The sequence below is a fragment of the Anabrus simplex genome, chromosome 1 (assembly GCF_040414725.1).
Source record: "Anabrus simplex isolate iqAnaSimp1 chromosome 1, ASM4041472v1, whole genome shotgun sequence".
Classification (NCBI taxonomy): Eukaryota; Metazoa; Arthropoda; class Insecta; order Orthoptera; family Tettigoniidae; genus Anabrus; species Anabrus simplex.
This window is the reverse complement of record NC_090265.1, coordinates 163,767,296-163,782,921: the sequence shown is the minus strand read 5'-3', so window position 1 is coordinate 163,782,921 and position 15,626 is coordinate 163,767,296. Positions and strand designations below refer to the sequence as shown.

The following is a 15,626-nucleotide window of genomic DNA, read 5'->3' as shown; positions in this document are numbered from 1 at the left end:
TAGAGTAGTATTTATTTTGTTGTCAATTTTGACATGAACAATTTTAACTTGAAAGCGACCGTTATTTGTTGGACATTGCGTTGTAATATTTATGATCGTTACGTCTAGTGTGGTGAGCCAGACTACGTTGTGATAATATGCGATAGTTGTGTAAGATTTCTTTAATGATTGCTAGCAAGGTTTTACGAAAGTTTCTTCGACATGGATGTTATTGGTACCGTAATGGTGTTATGGTAATGAACGTTAATTTTAACCTGTAGCTCAGAATACCTCGGAGGAGCTCGGTATTTTGCGACGTGCGATTCTGTGGTCTTCAAAATGTTATATGCTTGTGTGGAAATACAGTGTTTGATAATAGAAGTGCGATACTATTGTGGTGATATGGAATTAATGCGGCAACGTATTTAGTAATTTTACGTAATTGCCTGAATAGATTGTTCTTTAGTATTGTGAATTCGCTGTGCATGACGAGTTGTGCGATGTAATAAGGTGTTAGTTACGGTAGGATCTTTGAAAATATTTACGTGGATAGAGAGATGTGATGATTATAGATATGTCATTAGGATTGCGAATTTTATGATGATGTTATGTGAAGGTCCTGATGATGGTATTGACGGTAGGAACTATGTTGGTCATGCGTGAATTTTGATGTTGTCGTGATGAATAATTTATTTAGGTGCGAGGCCGTATTTTAGAATAATGTTATAGGATGTTGCACTCACGAACACTAGTAGTTGGTCGTCACATTTATCCTATTTAAATACAAGATTGACCAGAGCGCACGATTTTAAAGGGATGTTTAGGATCTTCGCAAGATAATCGGTAACGTAAAGGTATTAAGGTCATGTCGTAAAGGAAATATGATCTTCTATGGTAAGTAAACCATTTCTTTGCTAGTTGGATTTTGTAGATCATTTGAGTTGGCGCCTAGTGCTAATGTAGTATTCCAGGTCAAACGTCGCAGTGGTATCCGGAGGCGCCGAATCAACGTAGTTAGACAAAGTTATCGTAGACGTTACAATGTCTCTTGATGTTTTTATCTAGGTGCGGTCACCGACGAATGTACGGGAGGATCGAGTCTGTCTTGTAAAGCATGATTTTGATGGATGTCATATTATGTTACGATCCTGTGTTTTCAAACATTTCTATTGCATTCATGGTGATTTTATATGGTTAGAATAACGGTAATTTTCAAGTTGCTAGATAGACAGATACTGACATATAGTGCGATGATTTTTTAAAGGAGAAATGACGGAATATTATAAGATGTTTGGGTAGGAAATAACATTCTGAAGTGGAAGATTCTATAATTCCCAGTGATTTATTTTTGAAAAATGCGAGATTGATAACTGATCTTTCATGTAAGCCTTCAGCAGAGGGGCACTTTGTCTCTTTTGTTTCGATTGACAATGTTATATTTATTTATAACAAGAGCTTGAAGTTAGGTATTTATTTTCAATTTAACATAATATTTTCCTTTCATATTCGTTTGTGTTGCCAATAATTTGTTTTTAATGTAGTTGATGCATTTAAAGTTATTTTAAAGTCATTAAACGGGAGATCCTTCCATGATTAAAACATTTTACGGAGTTATCATTTAAAGTAGCGTAGGAACATTAGGATAGTTATTTAATTTAGGATAAGATAAAATGTTGGACAATGTATCTCGTCGAATATGCCAATATCCTCGATCTCTTAATACTCTATTGAGGAATATTCACATAATTTAGGCAGAAAATGATGGTTACAGTCTACGTTAAAAGCCACGATGATAACAGTCCACTTATTTAACCTGTGTCCCAACTCGTCGGACTTGCACGTCCCTTTGAGTGGAGCCTTCATGGATCTCCGACTGCATTGCTTCGCCGCGGCTGAACCCAACACTGAGATATAGAATTAAAATATACAAAATGGTCACAGGGACTGCTGTCAGGGCACAATATATATAATAATATTTAATATTTTTGTTACTACCGTTCCTTCTTATGAAGCATCAGATTTCACAGCACTGAGATTTAGTTTTAAACGCTTGAACTCTTCAACAATGTTTAACGTCCTAATGTTTGAGCACCTACTACAAGTCGATAAGCTACAAGGTTGAGTGGCTGCAGTGAGAGGAAGTTGAGCCTAAAACAAGGCTAAACACTGCCAGGCTTATCAACACCTGAAGTTCATGATGGACCATAAGGATTCCTGAGCTCAGCAGAGTATAGCTGCCAGTTATTTCACGAACAAACATGGCCTCAAGCTTCACTCCACACAACAGGGAGAATCTCTGTTCCTATGACACATAACAGCCAGAGATTAAAGGAGAAGTACGTCTGATATAATGTATCATCGAGCATAACAGACATTTACAGTCGAAACTACTCGTGTGTGGATTACATAAAGGCAGAATTTGAATCACTTTACATAATAATAATAATAATAATAATAATAATAATAATAATAATAATAATAATAATAATAATAATAATACCGGGCGAGTTGGCCGTGCGGTTAGAGGCGCGTGGCTGTGTGCTTGCATCCGGGAGATAGCGGGTTCGAATCCCACCGTCGTCAGCCCTGAATATGGTTTTCCGTGGTTTCCCATTTTCACACCTGGGGCCGTACCTTAATTAAGGTCACGGCCGCTTCCCTCCAACTCCTAGGTCTTTCCTATCCCATTGTCTCCATAAGACCTATCTGTGTCGGTGCGACGTTAAGCCACTAGCAATAAAAGAAAAGGAAAGAATGGGATTGACGTTTGAGAGAGCGAGATGTTCGGTGTTGCCACGTCGTATTACTTAACGAAGGCCTCTTCGCGGCGAAGTCAGTACCGTACGTTAGAGGTGTATTTTAAATTATACAAACAAATATTCAAATTAAATATGAAATTAAGCATTATGTAAATCATAATTAAGATTGGTATTTGGGGAAAGAAAAAATATTTATCTTTCCTTATTTTAGCTACAGTTTTTTTAGCTTACTCTAATCGCAGCTGCAGTTGTATCTAGCACTTTATTTGCAGACATAAGATCATTAATACTTTTCTCCCGTTTCAAGTACTCTTGTACATAAAAAATAACGTCCCGAGTTTGTCCCTTTATAGGAATGCCTTTGTCGAAACGTTTCCTCTCTTCACTGGAATAAAATTAAAAGATGCTGGGCAAATTACATATATACACAAACAATATTTTAAATTTAACTGTACAACTATAACTACGCTATTATCACACACACGCGCGCCCGGACACACACGGACACATAAATACAAACACAAAGAAACTGACAGCACAGTGGACGCTGCTGAGAAAAGCTCTCTCTCTCTCTCTCTCTCTCTCTCTCGTCGCGCGTGTTACGAAAATGGCAACATTGTCTTAAGCTTTCACTTCCTTCTCTTCACTTCTTTAGTGGTTAGTCGCATGTGACTGGTAAAACTCTGGCTTGTCAAGGCTTTCATCCCACCCCATCCCCACTACTACTACTGAATTGTTTTAATTCCTTCCCTGAAGGGGAAGGCGGGCCTCTTAGACGGTGACGCCATCTCTCAGGCCGGAAGATTTGATACGGTGAAGGAGATGCACGGAAAAGGCGAGGGGGTTGGCGGCCGTGGCCTATACGAAGTCCTGTCCCGGCATTCGCCGTAGTGCAGGAGAATGGAAAACCACGGAAAACCATTCCCAGGACAGCCGACGGTTGAGGCCAGCCGTGAGGTCCAGCCCTGTACCGTCTCCCGAATGCAGAGGCGTAGAGCCACGGCATAGCCGTGGCCACCTCTCCTCTGCTCGATTGGCCGGTCAGAGTGCAGAGCTGTTGGACCATGAACCAGCCGTGGCCACTTATGGGCCAAGACTTACTGTGCAATTACCGACTCCCCATCCCCATTATAGATGGAAAACACGTATTGAAGCAACTGGCAATCCCATTCTAGTTCCTCGCAGACTATATGCGAAATATAAAAGATAGAAATGAAGCATTTTTTTACTCCAACATACTAGTCTACAACATTTATATAACTTTAAGCAGAACAATGCGAATAATGCCATTTCACTTAGCATTTCTCATGATTTTGTTGCACCTTCCGTAATTTAATTTCGTGTGGCTATTGCTAGTCCGATGCAGCCCTTTAAGTAAGACTCTCCGCGAACGTGGACGGCGGGCGTTTGTCGTGTATGGAAACTGAGTTTCATTGTGGTGGAGAATAGCGTCGTGTTGTGTATGAGTCGCAAGAATTTTGAGGACATCTCAAACATCTAGTCCCAGAGCTAAGGGAATTAAACAATATTAAAATCCTTTGAACAGGCTGGGAATCGAACTTGGGGCCGTAAGGACCGAAGTCCAAAATTCTGACACGCATCTATGAAGCCGGACTGCACTTTCCATTACCTTGTCACAATAACTTGTTACAAATTTCACATTGGTTCATTCTTAACCGTGAAATGATTAAATGCATTGTGTAGTACGGCAAATGTTATCATTCTAACGGTAATACTGACAGCAAGATTAATATATATTTTATTACGTAATCAGCGCCAGTACGCTAAGACGAATTGAAAGAGAACAATGGCAGAGAGTGATTAGAAGGAAGAACATCTTCAGCACTAGAAACTATCATTGAAGAAGGTTTCTAATGGTCTTGGAAATAGAGACGGTCGTGCTGAATAATGCTGATCAATTTACCTTGTCGAATGTTAATGACTGCTTTTGAGAATTTATATAATATCTTATTCCAGTTGTTGCCTCTCGCCCGGTGTGTGAATTCTACTCCACCGGAATTCGAATCTCCCCTGCCATGGTGAAATATCTATAACTAAGCCACTGTGACAATCACGATACATCTTTGATTTAACATTTCTAATTACACATAGAAAGTAGTTACATGAAAAAAAAACCCTAATCATCAATGGTTCTCATTTTTGCCTCGTGTCGCAGCAGGGAGCAAAACTTTGTAGAATGTTGATATCGCCTTGCATTACACTAATCCTTAAGAGACAGTTACGTACAAATAACATCAATTTTGTAATAGCCAGGGAGAATAACGTGTAACTCGATCAAGAACAAAAGATGTTTCACTACTGCATCTACTGAGAATACAGTATTCCGAGGAGACATTCCGAGCACGAATATCACTTATTGCATAATGTCTGTCGACGAGGTGGGAATGACTTCCAATATACATTTCTCCACTTACGGAAAGGTTTTAACTGAAAGTCCGCCTCTGTAGCTTAACGGTTAACGCTATTATCTGCCGTCCTCGGAGGCCCGGATTCAATTCTCGGTTCTGCCAGGAATTTAAGAATGGCAGGAATAGTTAATCGGACGAGTTGGCCGTGCGGTTAGGGTCACGCAGCTGTGAGCTTGCATCCGGGAGATAGTGGGTTCGAACCCCACTGTCGGCAGCCCTGAAAATGGTTTTCCTTGGTTTTCCATTTTCACACCAGGCAAATTCTGGGGCTGTACCTTAATCAAGACCACGGCCACTTCCTTCCAACTCCTAGGCCTTTCCTGCCCCATCGTCGCCATAAGACCTATCTGTGTCGGTGCGACGTAAAGCCACTAGCAAAAAAAAAAAAGTCATACGCCATTTCATTTCTTTCACTGAAATCGTCAATGCCTTTGCATCCCCGAAAATACTACGCGTAGTCCACTTTCTTCCTATCAATCGTGGGTATAGAAAAGTTTTACAAATCTAAACACGTTGTATTTCAATTCGCACAAAACAACTTTAAAAATGACATCTATTAATAAATTAATTAGTTTTGTACTATTATATTAAGTCCTTTGTCCATATTAAATGGATAAACATTGCACCAAGTGTCTGATGTAATTACACTTGTATGTGTTATTGGTAAGATTTATACACTTTCTTTGAGGGGCCCAGTTTTGTTTCTTGCAGGCGGGCCCTACCATATTCGTTACGCCTCTGCAAATGTGGATCGAAATTGGAGACCTCATCCTTCCACTTTTCACTGGAAGAATGAAAGCGCTCTCTTTTCAACATTGCCCCAATATTAATAAATGTATAGTTGAAAAACTCAAACGTTCTATAGATTACAAGTAATCTCTGGCTCGACTACAATATTCTGTGTGAAACCCAGATTTCGCTTCTTCCAAGACATGCCTATTGTGAGGTAATATAAACGCCATTCTATTGTCTCAACCGCTCTGGGTGATATTTGAACGATCTACTGTATTACGAAGATCCTCCTTGAAATGTTACAGACAGGTACTGAGATGCGGCTAATTAGCGTTAGGCAGATGCTACTCCCTTCCACAACTTCTCGCATTGATGGAAAGAAAATACATTCTCTAATAACTCTCTCCCCCCCCCCCCCCCTCCTTCTCTTCCTCACCACTCGTCCCTTAATACCTCGTATTATATTTTCGTGTATACATCTCCTCGAACACTTACAGTACATACACACAGCCTGCGTTGGCGTTAGAACGGCTAACAAATCGCTCGTGGCTAATTTGAATGTTCTGTGTAAACATTCAGAACAAAAAATGTCAATGAAAGTATAATGCCACTCTACATGGGTTGAATGAATTCGTAGATATACTTTTTCTATTTATGAATAAAAATGAGAATTGAATTACTTGTTTATTCCGTATTATTATTATTATTATTATTATTATTATTATTATTATTATTGTCCGACTCGTTGGCTGAATGGTCAGCGTCCTGACCTTCGGTTCAGAGGGTCCCGGGTTCGATTCCCGGCAGGGTCGGGGATTTTAATCGCTTTCTGATTAATTCTTCTGGCTCGGGGACTGGGTGTTTGTGTCCGTCCCAACACTCTCCTCTTCATATTCATACACTACACTACCAACCACCACAGAAACACGCAATAGTGATAACATCCCTCCATATAGGGTTGGCGTCAGGAAGGGCATCCGGCCGTAAACAGGGCCAAATCCACATGTGCGACACAGATCGCACCCGCGACCCCACAGGTGTGGGAAAAAGCGGTAGGAAAAAGAGTTATTATTATTATTATTGTTATTATTATTATTATTATTATTATTGAATGTAGTCTACTGTATATTGGCACGTAAGTTCATAGACAATCATTACGGTATTCTAATTATCGATGGTTTGATAATCTACGTTTTATACAGGAGCCCACCTTTCAACTACCCCCTGTGGGTGGGGGCGGTAGAATAACACCCACGGCATCCCCTGCCTGTCGTAAGAGGCGACTAAAAGGGACCCCAGGGGCTCTGGACTTTGGAGCGTGGGTTGGCGACCACGGGGCCCTCAGCTGAGTCCTGGCATTGCTTCCACTTACTTGTGCCAGGCTCCTCACTTTCATCTATCCTATCCGACCTCTCTTGGTCAACTCTTGTTCTTTTCCGACCCCGACGCTATTAGGTTTGCGAGGGCTAGGGAGTCTTTCATTTTCACGCCCTTCGCGGCCCTTGTCTTCCTTTGGCCGATATCTTCATTTTTCGAAGTGTCGGATCCCTTCCATTTTTCCCTCTGATTAGTGTTATATAGAGGATGGTTGCCTAGTTGTACTTCCTCTTAAAACAATAATCACCACCACCACCACCTTTCAACTAAGGTCTTCCTTTCACGGCACGGTACAGGACTTGGATCAAATGCGTATGAGTTTAAAATATTCTAAATAACTTTCGTGTTATCATTATGAGTAGTAAAAGGGAATAAATTACTAATGTATTCAACCTTCTTGTTTTGCCTTTCGCCATTCAGTCTGCAAGCCTCTGTGAATTACCTAAGCGCTTCCATAATCTTATATTTGCAATTAGCACTGTGATCTCGTTTTTCACACCTTTTGCTGCCGAATGATTAAACGCTAGGTCTAACTATCGTCGCCTTGTACTCCTCCTGCTTCTCTACCTGTCTTTCAATTAAATATAAATTCGAAAATGAAATTAATAAAACCATAATTAGGGTTTATTTTCTCGGGTAGTATCCGGTGATTCCGGAATACCAAGCTACTGAATTAAATTTCAGTATTGCAATCTATACTGAAAAATGAAAACCTAAAACCTGTTTTCCAGTCATTGACCGGGACAGGGATGTAATGAATGAAACATATATAGGCTGTTATTACAATGGGGTCGCCACTCCCAAGGTGATTTATATTAATGAGTGATAAATGCTATGAAATGATAATGGAGAGTGTTGCTGGAATGAAAGATGACAGGGAAAACCGGAGTAGCCGGAGAAAACCCTGTCTCGCCTCCGCTTTGTCCAGCACAAATCTCACATGGAGTCACAGGGATTTGAACCACGGTATCCAGCGGTGAGAGGCCGATGCGCTGACGTCTGAGCCACGGAGGCTCTAATCTATACTGAATATATTATAAAAATTTTATGTATGCTAATGAATGACAAAGTAATGTACAGTAGTGGCCATAATTTGCGAAACATTGTAAGAAATAGGGTAATTTTCATTTTTCGAGCATTGAATTTATTTTCAACTATTTGAAATTGCACCAAAGACACTTAAACATAAAATAATTCAATCTTCTTTAATATTGATCTTATTTTAAAGAAAACACATTTTAAAACTATAACTATCAGAATACATGTAATGTTCAGCATGCTTTTGTATTTTCACATAGTAAGGTAATGGTAGATGTACGTTGAAATACAGTGGCTTCAACGCCTTGCTTTGCATTTAGGTAAGTCCTTTTAATTTTCAGGTAGTGATCGCGAATTGCATTATTACTCGAAATAATGATACAAATGAGACACTTTCACGTAAATAATTTTATAAACATATACTTCAGATGGAGACTTTAAATAATGATCAGACACTTTTGTATTGTTCGACAGGAATAGGCTATGTGCAGACACCGGGTTTCACCCTCTTCCTGCTTGACTATCATCAACAACTCACACTAGTTTCAAGTCGCTCATGGGCGTAAAATATAAAGGCTTGCATCATGTGAGTCGAACATGTAATCGGATACTCCCGGCACTAAAAGTCATACGTTAAATTAAATTAAATAAAATAAATAAATAAATAAATAAATAAAAACTCTCCCTAACTTATCATTATCATCATCATCATCATCATCATAATCATCACATACATCCAGGCGCAGATTACCCACAAGCGTCAACTATAAATACCTGTACCAGACACTAGGGAAGCTACACGCCATGACATCATCCACACGTTCAAGGACTACTAATACGCCAATAACTAACAGCAGATATACCTCTGGAATTCATAGAGAATATTCACGCTAAATTTGAAGCAACTCCCGGGCATCTGAAAAACACTTTCCATTTTAACTTTTTCTACAGAATATCTGGAGCTTTCATGCATAAATAAGCATGTGTTTCAATACTTTTCGCTTGTTCTTTAGCCTTAAGTATTTGCAAATTCAGCCCAAAGCCCAGAAGGCGTGCTTCGTGTAATCATTATATTATCTTCCAAACTCCTAGACCCTACTACCATGCCTCTTCTGCTCTTTAGAAGTTTCACTTTCTTCTCCCGGCGACTCGCCGAAGCTGTAAATCATTACACACGACTTCGTCTGAAAAGTTCAACTTTTCATATTACTCGCCTTCATGGATGTTTTATTTGACCGACAACACGGCCAGAAGTTTACTTCCTCCAGAAAATCCAACATTCATAACCGATAATCGACATGATCTCGCCTGTCAAATCACGTCTATTCATATGGTATCGTATGATGAATGCTATTTTTAGTAAATGCTACTGTAGGCCACGGGATCCAAACTGGCTTAACGGAGTTTCAATGGATGATGTTAAATTGACAAGTGGTTCTGAGAAGGATAAGGAAAATAAAATAAAATAAAATGAGATAATCTTGCAAAGAATGTCACGGAATTCTAATAAATGTTCCAACATTCTCCCGTAGTGTAACTGTGTTGACTGCTATATGGTTAAAAGAAGGAACAGTACATGTAGCTCACCTACATTGGGGGAATGTGCCTGAAAAGAGCTGTACCACCTCGGGACGAGAGAAAGTAATGTTCGTTGTCAGAATATTAAAGAGTAAAGATAAAGTTATTTTAAACATATTTTAAGGTGAATTGATTCCTTTGGCTCCTAGGTCCACTCTTAAGGTTGTGTATGATACAGTTTAGCCACAGACTAGAGGCTACATTTAAACTTGTAGATTTTCATATATTAACTCATTTTAAAATATTATTTTCGTTGCTCTTTTGTCAGAACAATACAGAACATTTTAATGAAGAATATTTGACATATTCATTTCCAAGTAGGTTTAGAAAAATGTTCACTAAATAACAATGAAATTAAATAGTAGTCGAAGGATGAGGTTCGAATTGTAAGCTAAAGAGCTACATCTTAGATGTATAGATGTAGGTTTCACAGTTGTATTCCGGATTCGAGTCTCACTGGCTGTAGGCCTATGTTAAAGGAAGAGAGAAGGTTTTTTTTTTTTTTTTTTTTCAAAGATCTCCTGTTACCCTTCTCCCTCTCTTTCTTCCAGCATTGCTCAATGAGCACACTGTGTTCGCACTGTGTAATTTATAGATAAGAAGGGAATGTCAATAAATACAGAAGTTTTTCGCAAAGTTATAGATCACAGTCCAACAATATCGCTCGGTGATTCAGTAAGATACTAATACTTTAAAAAATCACTAAATTCTGGGTTAAAATCTCGAATATTATGTGAAATATGTAAATAAAATTGCTGGCCTGACCGAGAACCTAACTTATGACACTCTGAACCGAAGGCCAGTGCGCTGACATTTCATCCACGAGCCAGACATTAGAAAATCATTTCTACCGACCTAAATTTTGCAGAAAAAATTAAAAGAAGGGTCCGCCTCTGTGGTGTAGTGGTTAGTGTGATTAGCTGCCACCTCCGGAAGGCCCGGGTACGATTCCCGGCTCTGCCACGAAATTTGAAAAGTGGTACGAGGGCTGGAACGGGGTCCACTCAGCCTCGGGAGGTCAACTGAATAGAGGTGGGTTCGATTCCCACCTCAGCCATCCTGGAAGTGGTTTTCCGTGGTTTCCCACTTCTCCTCCAGGCGAATGCCGGGATGGTACCTAACTTAAGGCCACGGCCGCTTCCTTCCCTCTTCCTTGTCTCTCCCTTCCAATCTTCCCATCCCCCACCAAGGCCCCTGTTCAGTATAGTAGGTGAGGCCGCCTGGGCGAGGTACTGATCATTCTCCCCAGTTGTATCCCCCGATCCGATGTCTGAAGTTCCAGGACACTGCCCTTGAGGCGGTAGAGGTGGGATCCCTCGCTAAGTCCGAGGGAAAAGCCAATCCTGGACAATAAACAGATTAAGAAATTAAAAGAATAAACATTTCCTAAAATTTTCCTGAAACCAGAAATTCTACTTACTATTTACTTGTAGATGACAGTTCGATTGTTTTGCTCTTTAAAATATCAATGACTCTCACTTGTTAAAGAAGGAAAAACGTACAACTTTCCGCGACTGTTGAAATGCATGACATAAAATAATCGTTATGATCTACAACTGCCAACGGCCGTAGCCGTGTTGAAACACCGGATCCCGTAAGATCCCCGAAGTTAAGCAACATTGGGCGTGGTCAGGAGTTGGATGGGTTGCCACGCGCTGTTGGTGGGGGTAAGGGAATGGAGGAGCGGAAAGGAACTGGCCACCCTACCGCACGTAAACTCCGGCTCAGGAACACCTTTGCGGAGGTTCGGACCTGCCTTCGGGCAGAATAACCCTTACCTACCTTACCTTATCAACAACTCGCTCTGCGGGCCACAGATAAGTGTGATTCTCTGGTTTTACTAGACATGTATCTTGCATTATGGGCAGATATGCAAGTTTCAAATTAATTGTGCAGTATTTCAGAAAACATATGCACCTTATGTTTATTTTCACCGAAAATATGAAAATGGAAATTGGAGTAAGAGCGACGATATACTGGAAATTGGTTTGGGTGCCGTATCATATATTTTAATTGATAAAAACACAAAAGGAGAAATATGAAACTCGGATTTATAAAACCATGACTTCAGGATTCTCCTCGTTTACATAGATAGATGACTTTAGTTTTCGGCAAGCAGTAGGGCGCGTTTTGGTTCCTTCTTGGTCTGTTCACATGTCAAAAAACAGTGGTGTATGTCAGGGATGAAGTCATATTGTACAGAGCAGAGTTGATCAGCCCGCTGAGGCTGGCTTGACGTAAATCTGTAACGATTGTTAAACATCGGGTATCTGACAATGTACTTCCTAACCATTATTTTCCTTAAGACTTGCATGCATTATACTGTAGGAGGGAATTCTACAGCAGGCCTATGCTATACGGTATGTAAGGTTCATTTTCCTGTACACATAAGCATATGAAAATGAACACAACGACAATTGTTCTGATGGACTGCATATTCGTACGTGATTAAGAGGCGTGACCAGTCTTAAGGAAACTCACAGCTGAGCGACCTCACCCACATGGCCAACTCGCTCGGGTTACAAAATCACTGATTTGTTTATTTATTTGTATTTTTTAAGCGGGCAACTCTTCTTTTAGGACATCGCCGAACTACGTCTAGTGCTCGGTGTGTTTTCTATAAATACAGAAGACATGCCACGACATTCTCAATTAGAAATCCTGAATTTGCAGTCATCAGTCGGACAGTTCATGCAGTGAGGAGTTTCCTGCATTTTATCGTACTATCCCCAGGCCAGACATTCATACAAAGACCGAGCGAATTGGGTACGCGATATGATCACGCAGCTGTCAGCTGTCAGACATAGTGAGTTCGAACCCCGCTGTCGGTAGCAGTAAATTTGGTTTTCCGTGGTTTCCAATTTTCACTCAATACCACCTTAATTACGATCACGGTTGCTTCGTTTCCAGTCCTACAAGCCAGTTTCTATGCCATCATCACCATAATACCTGTCTGCGTCGGTGCGACGTAAAGCAAGTAGGAAAACAAAAGATCCTCATCGAGAAGCAGCTGAAGTGTTGTCCATCAATAGGGTCCTCTCACGTACGTGAAAGGTTTTCCTCCGTCCTCAAAATTACGAAACAAGGATTGCGGACGGGTCAGATGCGTGCAACAATGTTATCACCGACATCATTGCAAGACGATAAAACCAGAAATTTAAAAAGTGCAGTTATGATATTGGAAATGCGCCATATATTAAACAGTCTAAACTTACAGTCGACTGGACACCATGGGCCGCTACGCAGCTAGTGTAGAGTGAGATGGGAGGTAGGAAAATTGCGAGAAAATAAAATAGAAATGCAGGGAGGTGTGGTAGCTTTTCCCCCCAAAACAAACACTTTGCACACTTCATACAGCACGGTGATATACACAGTGAGTGACCCTAGGGTAGATGAAAACTCTATATGAAGGCTTTACACTTCTCCGTGTTCGTAAGGCACACTATGTCTAGGAACACATAAAAGAAGGCTTGAAAACTCATTCATCAACGATAAACGACGAAACAGATGATTCTAGACGAAATAATTATTGTTGCCATTGATGCTTTCACGCCCCGTACTTATAGACATGATATAGGCTTTCGAGCTTATACCGTGTCAAGAAAATAAGGTGACATTCTTCACGTTTCGCAGAGAACTATGCTCTGCGTCATCAGAAGAAAATCTCGACTGTTCTCGAGAATTGTTTTAGAAGCCTTATTATCCTGACACGGCATAAACCCAAAAGCCCATATCATGATATAATTATTAATAGGTAAAACAGTATTTTGAGGACTCACAGTAACAAATCAATATCAACAATAAATACGTCAGCCCCGCGTCGGTAGAATTACCAGAACGTAAAATAACACTTGAGGGACCAAATTCCGGCACCTCGGCGTCTCCAAAAACCGTAAAAGTAGTTAGCTGGGAGTAGAGCCTAAAACATTAGCCGGTAAGAGAGATCATTTCTTGATAAAAAACTCCTTTTAGGAACTTCACCAATTGGGGACGAGGTAATGTACAATTTTAACCACATATCTGTCCTTTTTCCGTTCTTAAATCCCTGGCAGTACCGGGAACCGAACCCAGGCCTCCGAGGACGACAGCTAATAACGCTAACCGGTACGCTGCAGAGGCAAACATTCGACAGTAACGTTTCCAAACATGACCGCGGTTTCACAAATCCTCCAATCGACTTCGCTTTAACGCTGAGGAAATCGACAAAAATACGAAGTATGTTTTATAAGTAAGGACCTTTTCTTTAATATATATTGCCGTAGTTAGTACGCGCGCAACAACAAGCGTGCGCGCTACCTTCCAACATTCTTTGCGAACAAACAGGCGCCATTTGCAGCTGTGTAGGCTGAACTGTGCATCTTTAAAATGTTCAATAGAATTGAATCGCCCGTTGCGTATGAAATAAGGTCTGTAATACATCTTTTAGTGTAAGAAACTTGTCGGCTGCAGACATTCATCGCCAGCTTTGTGAGGTGTATGGTGATAATGCAATGAGCGAAGGTAAAGTGCGAAAATGGGTAAGAGAGTTCAAAAGTGGCCGTGAAAATGTCCATGACGAAGAACGCTCAGGTCGATCAACTGTGATCACAGGAGATTTGGTGACTGCAATTGACACGAAAATTAATGAGGACAGAAGATTCACGATAACCGCTCTCTCAATGGATTTTCCTGAAGTGTCTATAATCTCCGACGTGCGGTTCAGAACATACAACGCGGCATGCTGACAAAGGGAATTTTGATCTTTCACGAAACCGCAAGACGTCACACTGCAGTACAGAATCGGAAACTGATTGACTCCTTCAGGTGGGAAGTTTTGGATCACCCACCGTATAGCCCTCTCCATGTTCCGAGCGATTTCTATCTTATTTTGGCAGCTGAAGCGTCATCATAGCGGGAAGTGCTTCAACTACGATGAAAAGTGAAAACGTCCGTGAACTCTTGGCTGTTAGAGTAGGCGGCAGACTTCTTTGAAGAGGGATTTCTAAACTTTGTTTGAAAGTATGACAAGTACCTAAATAAACATCGCAACTTTATAGAAAAATAAAGAAACGTATGTAAAACCTAAAAATAAATCTGGTTTGAAAATAAAATGTTTGGTTATTTTTATTTAAAAACGACCCTTAGTTGAAAAACAGCCCTCGTATGTTGGTTAAGCGGGATTTGACACTGTCTTATACAATTTCTGCTTAAATGGAATCGGAATTCTCTGAATAGGAAACATCCACATTTTTAGATTTCTTCCAAGAAAGTAATTTGAAATTTCAGGATAGAATTGGTATTTTATTAGTTAAGTTATTCGTTCCAGAAATACATTTCTGACGATAACATTGTATTGTATGAGTATTCATAACGAGGTCGGCGATTGCAGAGTAGGTTTACGGCCTACAAGTGGCCACGACTGGTCCCTGGGCTGACAGCTCTCTACTCCGACCGACCAACCAACCGAGCAGAAGACGGGTGCCACGGGTATACTCTGGTTCTACACTTCTGCATTCGGGAGACGGAGAGGACTGGTCTTCACTATCGACTGTCTTGAGAATGGTTTTGCGTGGTTTTCCATTCTCCTGCACTAAGGCGAATGCAGAGAGAGTTCCCAGAATAGGCCACGGCCGCCAACCCGCTCATCGTCGATCATTTCCTTCATCGTAACAAATATTCTGACCTGACAGAGGGCGTTACTCTCTAAGAAGCCCGCCCTACCCCTTCAGGGAACGGAATGAAAACTTGTGTAGTT

General features: G+C 40.6%; 1 protein-coding gene across 2 annotated transcripts in view; it reads right to left on the bottom strand.

The window, feature by feature from the left end:
- Window positions 1-15,626, bottom strand: part of LOC136885364 (uncharacterized) — a 1,248,630-nt gene that overhangs the window by 1,010,004 nt on the left and 223,000 nt on the right. The gene's annotated exons all lie outside the window — the stretch shown is intronic.